Below are 13,392 nucleotides of genomic sequence, written 5' to 3'. Positions count from 1 at the left end.
GTTTCTTAAAAGAGGGTCTGCTCAGTTTGAGGTAACGGAGGTTACAGAGCATTATGCTTTGTAAGAACTACTATGGACTTTCCTCCACAGTCACCTGACCTCAACCCCATTCAACATTTATGGGGGCGCTTGAAGAGACTGAGAAAGCCAAGCATTCTGTGACATCTCGACAGTGCAAGCATTTCACTCGAAATAGATGTCTGCAAACTGTTAAATGTTATTAGGAGCATTTGTGCAAATAGAAGATTCAGCCCAAGCAGCCACTACTTTTTCACACAAGGACGATTATAGCATAACTGCGCTGGACCAATGCTGTCCAACCCAGGACAAAGCAAGAAGAAGAAGAACTGATGATGTCGGCAGCTAGACAGAATATGGGTTTGGGACAAGCAGGCTATTGTTTACCAATGATGGAAATGGAGTGCGTATTCTCATGCTGTTACCACAGTTATCTCTCTCTCCCTGCGCTGTGTCAGCACTAGTTCACTGGCTACTCAGCGCGACACCTAACGTTACGAGAACTGTTCCGCCGTCTGAGTCACCCTGAGAGGCCACAAAATAATCCATACTGAAATGTGCAGGAGGAGAGCTAGCTAGCTCCGTTAGTAGTTAACCACCAGCTAACTGAGCTAATAGCTTACAGCAGAGATGAAAGTGACTAGAGACAAGCAGTGAGCAGGTGGGGGGTAGTGGCTTCAGGGCACAAAGACCTCAGTAAAACTCAAGATATTTTTTCTTTGGCTTCAAAACGCCACTGAGCAGCTTTCATAGGAATGAATGGGGCTCCACCTCCAATACTGTGTCCACATTTAATGTAACATCTTTGCAGCACACCTTGCTCATCTCTAAATTTATTACTCCACCATTTTCATGACAACATTGGAACTGCCAGAGCTGGAGGTAAAGCTAATATTTGCATTGTTATACACAGGTAGCAATTTATTCATGAAAACAACTCCTGAACCACAGTGGGCCTACATAGACTGTGACCTTCTGTTAGGTTATTTCTTGTCAAAGAAACATCTATAAAATAATTATGAACTTTAATAAAACAATTTTGTTTTTTTGCGGTGCGTGCCGAAAAATAATTTTGGAAATGCTTACATCCGTTTTCAATTAAGTTTGACTTGTGGACTTTACAATGTTACTTGGAAATGTTCGGATCACATGGAAACTGTTGAGCCTTGAGTTACTAGATGCTGCCACCTTCTCCATCAGCTTTACCAGTGAGCAAGGGCACGGTGCTACTAGCTTACTGCATATGAAGTTTAAGTGGCATTAGTGGGAGAGTGACACTTGAGTAAACAACAGACAACAACATTGTTTAGTCCTGATGTCTGCACTGGGATCAGTACTAGCTAGCTGCACTGCGACATAAGTACCGCTGCTAACCAGATCAGAGGCGACACAGAGGTTAATCCAGGCCAGGTTTTGAGTGCCACAGATAGACGGTGAGCTGGCTGAACTCTGAGGCATTGGTGGCCTCAATCCAGTCAACCCCCCCACATACACACCCCACTCACTACCACACACACTCACTCATCACACAGAAGGGCCTTCTATTGACTGTACCGATTCCACAGCCCTTAAACAGTCAATATTTTGTGACTGATGTCAACTGAAAGAGGGAAGAACAAACTAGGCTAGTTTGTAGAGGAAGTAGATAATCCAAATAAGGCACCTTCAGTGGCACAAACAAGCTTTGTCATTTCACAGAAAACCTGGATCAGGCTTGCATGACATCATAGCAGGTATAGCCATTTTTGCAATATGGCAGGGAATCTCAGACACAATATAAATCCTGGGTAACTCTGGCACAAGCTCATATTGACTAATGTGCACTGTCCCAAATAAATGAATAGAGCATCCATCAGTTTTAGGAGGATTTCAGCATGTTTCTTTCCATCTGTTGCCGATTTGAAAATGGTTCTCACTCTTTAGAAAAAAAAGTGTAGTGCTAGTTAAGTGTGCAGTAATCATGAAATTAATTAAACTGGCTCTCATCAGCGCTGGATAACATGAATGAGGCAGACAGAGTGAAAGGGGGAGGACCAGGGTAAACTGAACATATAGTTGCAGCAGCCACTGCAAACTAATCTGCCTGCAGCACGTACACTCACACATGTATGATGGATATTACTGGGGGACACAACACTCTTACACAGTCTACCACCATTTGATACATTTGCAAGGTGTGAAAGTATTTTGCATGGATTTGGTATGGTCTCATCAAACAGGCACACAGTGTAGGCTAACGTGAACATTTTAACCTGCGTGCTAGCACCACTTCAGTGTTGATTAGAGGAAGTTGTTATACAACAGTCCAATTCTCCTGAAGTCCAATCTCCTGGAAACATCCATGACTAAGTGAAGCAGCTTAAATAAACTCTGGCAGATACTGTGAAGAGCCTGAAGTCTAAAAAGCTGATGTTCTCTGCAGCCTCAGTACTGTAAAGAAGATCTTACTGATAAAAAAAAAAAAAAAAAAATGGCCCTTATGTAATGTTATTAACTCACCACATGAATAGCACTAACGTGCTCTGATGAAGACATACATTTCAGTGATCCTAGTCTATAAGTTACAGCTTGGGGATGATCCAGCACAATCCGTCCCCACCAGATCAGGATTTTCCTAGTCATGTTTAGTTGGATCAAAACACAGAGGCTAACTTAAAGCAACAACAACAAAAACACTATGAGCCTGTATCAAACCCAGACCCCTCTTTTCTGTACTGTGTCTTTGAAGAAGAACACAGGCTCAGCAAATCTGCATATTTGATATTGTTTAAGTATACTGTCATATTACAAAGTAAATTCATAAAAATACATTTACAAAGAGAATCAAATTCCTGACCATGTGACTGCAGATTACTTAACTATATGCGAACAGACAAAAAGACAGCAGCAGTGATTGGAGTCAATCAATAAATAATCAGTTATTTACAGGCTTCTAAGGGCCCGTGTCCACATAGCGTTTTTTGTTTTTCAGGCAGAAAAGCACTCGCAGCGTGCTTAAGAGCAGGCTGGTTTTAATTGACAGCTGCTAACACTATGGTACTGTAGCAGAGGGCTGACCACAGAAGTTTCGAACACATAGGGTGATAAAAGCATATCACTCACCAACAAAATTGAGTGTACAGACAATCTGCTGCCACAAATGGCCTTTGTCTCTGTAATGAGAGTTTCTGTCTTATAAAACTCACGATAGACAGACACAGCCAAGCTTCTCCTCGATTTTCTGGATTACCAGGGTAACAGATGGCAAGTCCCAACCGATCTAATATATGAATGGTTGCCTGAAAACAGCGGCAGTGAGGCCGTTGTGAGCACCTTTCTGAAAAGTTGAGAGATTTTCAACTCAAAAAGGCCGCACAAAGAAGGCATGGCGTTTTCTCTAGGCTGCTGTCACAACTCGCTGTTCCTCAGTAGAGGAGGCCTACTCCTGCCTTCATATTAAAATCCATTTCTTCTGAAGCATATACAGGAAGTGGTGAAGTATTAGCGATAGCTTTGTGTACGTCAGCTTACTGCTGTAGATGACAACAGTGGAACAGACCAACTATATTTATTGTGGATCAGTGATATTTGGATAAGACATGATCTGCTTAAAAAGGTCAGTATCAATTGGGCTTGGGCTGATATGAGATATTGAATATCGCAATATTTGCTGTCATAAGCAATATTTTTCACAACATCAAATATGGAACAACTGTGTGATTCTTTTACTGAGAGGAACTGCTCTGACTGTATTTTTAAATGTATTTCAGTGTTATTTCTCACCTGGCTGGCCCTCTAGAGTTTAGAGGAAAGGGGATCAGTGACAAAGTAGCTGCACTTAATATATTATACTATCACACTTACTAGTTCAAAAGTTTGTATTTGATATGATTTTGAAGTTGAAGGCAATGCTTAGTGGCTGAGTAGTTGTGCTTTTTTGAGTTATGCCAAACTGTCGTGAATAACAAAGGATTCTCATGTTTCCATAACATAATGCACACCTTCTGTTAAAAGTGCTCACACCAGAATAACATGGAGAGAACTAAGAATTCAGATTAGAAAAGAATAGAATTGAATATTCTATACACAACAGTGAGAAGCTTAACAGCTTTCCCTCATCTCCACCATATTGTCTGTTTTCTCCCTACAGCTGTGAAAATGATTGCGACGCACAATTCACTTATTAGTGTGCTAGTTCTAGATTTTAATTATTAAAAGACCCCCTTGTCCTTTTTGTTAAAGTGGAAACCGAAAGCTTTTTCCCTTTCTTGCGTTTGTAACTGTCTTTTTTTGCTGGCACGCAGTCCCAAAGACAAGCAGATTACTCTCCACTTTCCCTCAGAGTAGCAACTACTAACAACACAGGACAAAATGAGTTTACTCATTCTAAATGAATGAATAAACTCATTTTGGAGTCTCATTTCTATAATGGAGACATGAAAGCAGATAGAAATGGTGCTAGACTGCCAGTCTGACTGGATCACCAGTCACCCTTCATTTTCCCGGGAGATTTCATGCCCAGTAGGGAACAAAATTGCCCAGTAAAACCGATTTTTACAGAGAACCAATCTAAACAATGATGGTATCATTATTCTATCCCTATAACATAGTGCAATCAACATTTACTTCATAATGATACGTTGAAGCAAAAAAAAATGTCTCTTGCAAGATTAAATATTCAAGATTATGGGATTATTTGTATTTTCTTTTTTTTCTTTTTTTTGCTACAAATTATTAAAAATACATATATAATGTATTTTTTATAGTATAAAAAAGATGTTGGATGGCACAGCGGCCTACTGTGTGAGGAATTCTTGATAATAAATGAACGTGTTTTGGTCATTGGTTTAGGCGTATGCATTCAGCACCACTCTCATACAGACCATGCGCTACATTACACGATCAAGATATGAATACACTGAAATAAATATAATGTTGTCTATAAAAATATGAGTGAAGACTAAATTCAATTTTAAGTTAACAGCGATGGCATGGAATAGTACAGATGTTTTATTGGCTATAATGTTAAACAACTATAGAGTCAGCTGAATGATAAAAACTGCTGCCTTTAGCCACCATCGGTTCTGGTCTCACCGGACCAAGTAAGGTTATTACAGCAAAATCTGAGTGTATTAGATTGACAGTGTGTTTTTAATAAACTGAATTCATCAATTTAACATTTTTAATAGTGTGATACAGTGTTATTTCTTCTGTTTTCATATTACATCGCAACATTTTAAGTCATAAAAATTTAATTTTAATGCAAAAATCATCACATGAGCAGAGCTGCAGATGACCTGATGTAATGTAGGCCAAGTGGCTTGGACCACTGAGAGGGGGGTATATTTTATTACACTTAAACAATGACTATTTGCAGCATTTAATTAATCTCAAGGTAGCAGAATAACTGTAACCATTTGGTGTTCCACCTCAGTGCTGTGTAGAACAGAATGATGAGAACACTCGCCTTTGTTTTCCAGGGTGGCAAAGCAGAAAGGTTTAACATTTCTAATCTGATTGGAGCAGCCATCTGGAAGCTTCCCCCCTCCTCCCAATACACAACGGCACACACTACATTCCTGCATTTGTCCCCACCCGTTCACCCTAATGTGACCCATCATCTGACCATGTCCCCTTAAATCAATTCAAGGAGCCCTAAAAACATAAATGATATCAGCATTTTCTACAGAGTGTGTTTGTATGTGTGACACAGAGAGTGTGCCCATTTTCTTACAACTACCAGCTGACATAAACCATACCACAACATGTTTTCAGTGATTGTGTGACAGATGGAACTACAGATCTACTACTACTACTACTCTACATGCAATAATAATTATAATAATAATAACAACAACAATAATAATAATAATAATTAACTATAAAATGTGTATTTCAGAAATGCATAAAAGTAAAATGTAGTAGTAGTAGAAGTAGAAGTAGTAGTTGTAAGAGAAGAAGTTGTAGGAGAAATAGTAGTATTAGAAGAAGTAGTAGTAGAGGAAGTAGTAGTAGACAAAGTAGTAGAAGAAGTATTAGTTGAAGTAGTAGTTGAAGTAGTAGTAGTACAAGTAGCAGTAGTAGACGTAGAAGTACAAGAAATAGTAGTTATAGAAGTAGTGGTAAAGTAGTAGTAGATGTAGAAGTACTAGTAGTAGTGGTAGAAGTAGTGGTAATAGTACAAGTAGCAGTAGTAGTAGTAATAGAAGTAGTAGTAGTTGAAGTAGTAGTAGTACAACTACTAGCTGAACGTATGCTGAAGCTGAACCAAAGTTTTTCCAGCTGCTCTCCATTCTAGGGGTCATGTGACCCACTCTGCAGCTCTGAACATTCCGCAATACACACCCATTATAACATTTCAAGACTTTGAAAACCATAACTTAAACTGTCATAATTTCAAAACTGCAAAGGATTTTAAAAAGCTAAATAGTTCAAAGTCTTGTAAGTTCTTCAAAGTTGGAATGATGTCTGTAGGTCAAACTATGAAGGAGGAGAAGGGTTTGAAAGTGGGGTGGATTTGAAGAGGATTTGACGATTTTTCCATTTTTCCAAATATTTGAAAAAGCTGAGAAGGCAGAAATGCTGAAAGTGCTTAAAAAGCTGAACATTTTGATAGCTAAACCGTAAAACGTATGAGTACGTATAAGAAATTGGTTATAATTTGCATCCCTACATCAGACTCTGGGAAACTTTTCACTATTTTCTGGCACTTCACAGACTGAACACTCAATATTACAAGTAATCAACACATTCAATAATAATGGTTGCAGTCCCAGGTGTGATTAAACCATCAATCCCATTTGCGGTTTGATTTGTTTTCTGAAATTGTTTTTAAAATTTGACATTTCTAACAGTACAGAATAATGTGTCTTCGTCACATTATAACCAAATGACTTGGTTGTTAGACATGATTCTAGAAAATTCCTGAGCAAGCTTATGTTGGAAACAGAAAAATATTTGTAAATATGAAGATTTGTTTGCGGTGGACAACTGCACATAAACCATGTTGGTAGTCTGTAATTGCACCTGTTTCCACACAGAGCTTTAGAAAGGCATCATTTGGGTGGGTGAAAATCTATTTATGTGGCAACCCAAACAAAGACCACATGAGGACATGTTGTGCTTTATCTCCCAGTCTATGCCCCAATATTGCAAAAATGTGATCAAATCCCTTTCAACTGTTCCCACACACTGCAGCCCTGGGCCTGATGCTAAAGCTCCAGAGAGCCAGGAAAAAGCCTGACTGTTTGTGTTTGCATAGACCAAATTATCCAGCATTACTCATCAAGACTGCAGACAGAAGCAGTGCACTGTCAGCAAGGTTCTCACTGTGGCCCTGATGTAAAATTCCATGATTTTTCCTCTTTAACTAGGTCAAAGGGCTTCAATAAACCAAAAAACTCAACAAATCAGACAGCATGCAGTGTAATGTCACTCCTATCTTACAACATGGAAACATTTATATAATGGTGGGTTTGTGCAAATGACTGCATAAACTGCACAAAAAATGCACTTAATTCAAGTTTATTTACAGACTGCCAAAGACTGAGGACAAAAGAGGCAATATGAGGAAAAGGGCTGACCATGAAGAACTTTACCAGGTTTTCTGAACTATATATGAAAGGCAAGTATTCTTATTTATTTATGGCAGCAGGTACATCTGTATCTGTTGTCAGATGGTAGCAGGGTGAACAGGCTGTGGCTGGGTGGGTGTTGTCTTTTAGTATCAGGGATCAAAAGTTCACCAGAATGTTGTTTCAGAATTTAGCCTTCCTAAGTTTCCGTAGGAAGTAGAGCCTTTTCTGTGCTTTTTTAGCCAGGTTAGTGATGTGCGATGACAGTTTCTCAATGATGGCAATCCCAAGAAACCTATAAATGTTCACCTGCTCCACTGATGTAGACAGAGGTGTGTGTCTTTGTCTCATTTTCCTAAAATCAACAATCAGCTCCTTGGTTTTGCTGACGTTGAGCAGTAGATTGTTCTCTGTGCACCACTCTGCAGGATTGTTGATTTCCTCCTCGTATGAATTCTAATAGTTGTTTATAATAAGACTTCATTTAAATTTAGCTCATGATAGTTCAGTAGGAGAGAGACCTAAATTCAGAGGGTGTACAGTTGTATTTTGCTGTTTAGGAAGGAAAATAGTTGTAATAATATTTCCTTTCTTAATATTTGTGTTTACTTATTAGACTAAGTAGCAAACTCCCAGCTGAAACTGTGTTATCTTTGAGGTACAAAGTGGTATTATTATGGACCTCTTTGATTTCACGTCAACACTGTTGTTCCTTCACACTCTACTGATAATGTAATTAAACAAAAAAATTGTCCATATCCTACAAAGTGAACAATACGATTCTTCCTTAAATAAGATCTTTTTATCATGTCATGCTTTTGTGTGCTGTTAATTTAATGTTCTTTTCTAACCTTATTCGATGCCTGTTGCAGTGTGTAAACTTCAGTTATCCTTAGTTTCAACAGTAGTGTGAGATAAACACTATAACTTCATAAAAATGTGTTGCGTCATACTACTTAGTTCTGATGTCAGACACAACTTGAAATTTAAACTTCCACAAGCAGGCGTCAGTCATTCCTTAGTGAAAACTGTTGTCATGGCAGAACAATTAGAAAGCTGGATAAGGGTTTTTCCAGTATTTACAGTGGGAGCACATTTACTGTGATTTAACTACATAATTGTATATTTATGGTGACACTCAAATGTATGGTAATGTGTACAACTGCTGATAAACAAGGGCACAAGTGTGACTTTATGGTGCGTTCACTCAAACTATGTTGCCTCTGTTTGTTTGTAATGGAAACTGTTTAGGTGCCAGAATCTTTCACCTCCAGATACTCTGAGTTTTGGTGACGCTATTATTTATCGCAATATGTTTAATACAGCCATCTTCACCCTTGTTAAAAACAAAAATTACAAAATTACAGATGTAACTGGTAAATGATCAATGCAACAATAATACCCTGATTTGTTGTCTTGTTGGCATCTCTTGTGATGGTGAGAATGTGAATTCAACACCAGACTGATAAAAGATTTAATCTCTGAGCAAATCAGTAAATTCCCACTGCCAGCTGTTGCAGGGACACTGGACTAAAATTATTTAAAGGGGCATGTGACCAGTATGACTCATTACATATGAAATTTTATTTTCATAGTAAAACTGTTTTTATGATGATAAACTGCTTTTCAGGGCCACAAAAATTATTTGTTTTGAAGGCAGAAGTCACACTTACTTATAGCTCTCACTAAATTTGTTTTGATTGAGAAACATTTTGATACAGATTCTCATCAGACTTTGTCATGTAAACACCAGAAAGTAGTGGTCTACGATTCAAAAAGCATTGACAAAAGGAATGCACATACTACATCAGACTGTATACTATAACCTACTCAGCATGTACTCTATCCTACCACTACTACTATAATATAAAATACATATAAAAATCAGTTTATAGCAGCATTAATATATAGCAGCAGTCTCTGTCCCGACCCTCTCAAACATAGTCATTATATCAACCAGTTTAATCGAAGAATTCAAGGAAACAAAGGCAATATAAAGAAAGCTGCTCCAATATCTACTTCAATTTTTTTGACCAGGCATCATGGCAGGATTACCAACTGGGCAAGCAGGCAACTGCCCTAAGCCCCAAAACGCCAGCGGCTCCAAAAGCTCCAGGCTTACAGTGTGTCAGCTGGTTTGTGCTGATTTCATTGAACATTTGTTTGGGAGCATGCACCATTACAGCACGATAAACTACATGATAAGGTGGGCAAGGCCTCTAATATATAGTACAAGGGGCTTACTGTATATGATTAATATGAGTCCTCACTCACTATGGGGTTAGCTTCTAAAAACTGCGATAAAAACATGATGCGCATCTTGAGAGAGGAACATAGGCTAGGTGGGCTGTACCATAGGCAAAAAATGCTTTTGCTGGCGATTAATTTCTAATAACATGTCTTGGTGTGATTGGTCTCTAATCCAGCCATGTACACCAAAGCTAGTGCAACATGAAAAAGTGATGTTCATGATATCACTTGCTTATTTAGTTTGATCGAAAGAATGTGCTTGATATGTCCTATCAACCTGCTCTAATTAATTAATTAATCACCTGGACAGGGAATTAGGATATCCATTTAACAAACCAAATAGCTTTTTCCGTATGAGTCATTGTCCGTTAGCTGCACCATGCTAGTTGGGTCAGCCCCTGGAGGTACAGCTCATATAAGCCCTTTTCACACAGAAACTCCACATTATCGGCCTAGTGAAGGCTCGCCTTTTCTCCGCCTTTGTTTGTTTACACTGAATCAAGCAGCGCCGGCGTAAAGCCGTGACAGTGTGTCAATTCATACAGCACAGTCAAAAACCAAAAGCGGCATGACGGTACACGTCATGACGTTGACATCCGTGTGTTTTTTTTCAACTTGTATCCTCTGGCTGTTTATAATCATATGGATGCAGTTATGTGTTGTGATTGAGATCCTGACCCACAATGCATCGTGGAAAGAGAAATAAAAATAGTTTTTTCCTCTAGATTACATAATTACATAATCACCATCAATAAACAGAGGACCCTGTCTGACTGTCACTCGTAGGGAGGGATGCTGTTTTCTGGAGGGAAGTTCACTGAAGTCTTGGTCACACATTTTTTCAATACAAGTTGCCAGAGATAGTTACTACAACAACACAATAGTGGAAAGAGAGAAAGATGTGGTGAGTTAAAGTTTTTTGCTCTGAATCGCGTCACATAATCACCACCATTCAACTGTGGGAGCCGCCTGGCTCTGCTGCCGGGGACAGACACTGTTTTTCGGGCAGAAATGTGACAAAGAGTCAGCAGGACAGACAGGATGACAGACAGAATGACAGACAGGATGACAGACAGGAGGACAGACAGGATGACAGACAAGATGACAGACAGGATGACAGAGGCTTTTCCACGTATGGATGCAGTATTTTTTTCCTCATATAAGTTGCCAAAGACACTACCAGTTACTACGTTACTGTTGTTCGGTCCTGTAACGTTGCTTTGTGGGTTGAAGTGTGGGACATTTCTCTTTTATTTGATGAGCGATGGATCTGTTTAGCTGTCAGACTGTGAACACCATCAGACTGACACACCCCTGATCCGTGCCTCTGGCTTTTCCATTCACACAGACACCGGCTCGCCTCTGCTGCAGCTCTGATACTACCTCCAGAGGCGGATCAGAGCTGCAGCAAAACTGTCCCCCCTCTCTGCATCAGTTACTTTCACACAGACGCTGATGATTCCCGCACTGAAAGGGCAGTGTGAATGTGGCTATAGTGAATGTCTTCAGTATGACAAATACATGAGAGTTGAAGCTAGAAGTTGCTGCAATTCCATATAGATCTATTATTTGGAAGAAGGGATGACCATTTTGTCTCATTTTGTTTTCGACAGCCTAACCCATTTACCAGTAACAAAGAAAAAATGCAGAATGAAGTGAAATACAAGAAGTGATTTTGTGTTAATCTGCTGCTCCACTGAGGCTCTGAGTGAGGAGCACACTAGTCTCGCATAACTGCACATATTTCAATACTTGGCTTTGTCGCTGTGTCAGCGCTGTATAAACAGGCACACTGGACTACATCTTCCACTCAACACTGATGAAGTTACAGGTAGTTGTGAGGTTAACTTTTGTTTCTGAGAGCTGTCCAGTGGTCGCTTGTCAGAGCTAACGCTAGCCTGTCTGCCCTGGCTATCTTGACTTCTAGCTCATCATTTTTCTTCTTGAAGTGCCTCTCCATGTGTTTAGTCACAGTAGCCCTCGATGGCATTAGTACTCAGACCTGAGGTACTGGACTATTTGAATCCGTCTACCTCTAACACACTAATCTGCAGCATTTCTCCTCGGACGCGCACATTACACTTTCTCCCCCGGGCTAGCAGCGACATGCTTTTTGGTTGTGACCCATCCTCAGACATGGCTACAGGGTGCTTGTTCTTTATGTGGTACAGCATAGTACTATAGTACTACTACTAAACTGAAGACTAGCATCACACATTTTAAATTACATAAGACTTCCTTGTTCTGGAGGAAATGTTCCCACACTAAACTACTTTAAGTGCTCTACACTTTTTGCCTTGGACTGCTCTAGCTATGTGTGATTAATGTGTTACCCTCGACATCCCTATTTGGGAGCGTTATGGTCAGGAACTTACAGTGACACCGGACAGAGTGTCAACACTTTTCAACAGAAGTTGGCATATCTCTGGAAAAAAATCAGACATGCTACACCATCCGTGATGGCATCATCTGAGCGTGTCTATTTTTGGCCACAACTATGTTCCTTCGTATATGCCTTTATTCCAACTATGGTGACTGATCCAAGCTAGACATCCAGAGTTTATCCATTGCCCTGTATAAATGATTACAAGCTGCAGCCATCCAGGACTTATCCTCCGGGGCTACAGACAGGTTACTGAACTGGGAAATATGTTGACAATGGAGTGAGTCCTGACCATGAGCATAAACTCTTAAAAGCTTTAACTGTATTTGGACAATTTCTATTATGAACGTTTAAGGATATAAGGTTAGACTCCTTATTAACATTATATTTTTCAGAATAAATGAAAAATATTGTGATTATCTTACCAAACCGTGACCCCAAAACTGAGGTGTGTACCAAACTGTTGAATAAATGTACCTGTACTCATACAGTTGGCAAAGTAAAGCATCAATACAAGATATCATTTCGGTAGGCTGTTGACATATAGATATCATATTGAGACCAATATTGAAACATCAAACTATATCAAGCTGTGCCAAACCAATGCCAAACCAAACATAAAGATAACGTCCACCACCCCTGAAATGTCAAAATCCACTCCTTACACAACAGAAGCCACATGCTACATCTATTGCTGCGACACAGCGGATAAAACAGTGTCCTGGACATATGTCATGAGCTGCACAGACACTAACTACACCTGCGTGCGTGCATGCGTGCGCGCGCTGGTGGTAGTGGTGGTGGTGCAATGCAATGCCAAACCCCCACATATACAGCAGCAGCAGCAGCACAGACATGGATGTATTACAGCACGGCATGTCTGTCCCTGAGCTGGGAGCTAGCTCTGTAACGCCACACCAAACCTCAAGCAGCTGGTTATCTAACGCAGCACCACACAGGCACCGCTCACATGTCCACTTTAGCTCAACGGACAAATGCTGCGTTCAATGAATCTGCCTTAGCTGCTGTCTGTATGACAGTATGCCGAACAATAGCCATATTTTCGACATGACTTGAAATGAGGGGAAAAAACAGGTAATGCGTATCGTCAACGGCTTCAATAACTCCTCAGTTATTATTGGTCTGGCAGGCAGTCAGTTAGCATTACAACTATTCTGCCAAGCCGTC

General features: G+C 39.8%; 1 protein-coding gene across 2 annotated transcripts in view; it reads right to left on the bottom strand.

The window, feature by feature from the left end:
- The window catches only part of fam110b (family with sequence similarity 110 member B), a 55,313-nt gene that overhangs the window by 41,809 nt on the left and 112 nt on the right, over positions 1-13,392 (bottom strand). The window lies entirely within an intron of this gene.

Source organism: Pagrus pagrus (assembly GCF_965226575.1).
Source record: "Pagrus pagrus genome assembly, chromosome: 12".
Classification (NCBI taxonomy): Eukaryota; Metazoa; Chordata; class Actinopteri; order Spariformes; family Sparidae; genus Pagrus; species Pagrus pagrus.
This window is presented reverse-complemented; position numbering and strand designations above follow the sequence as displayed.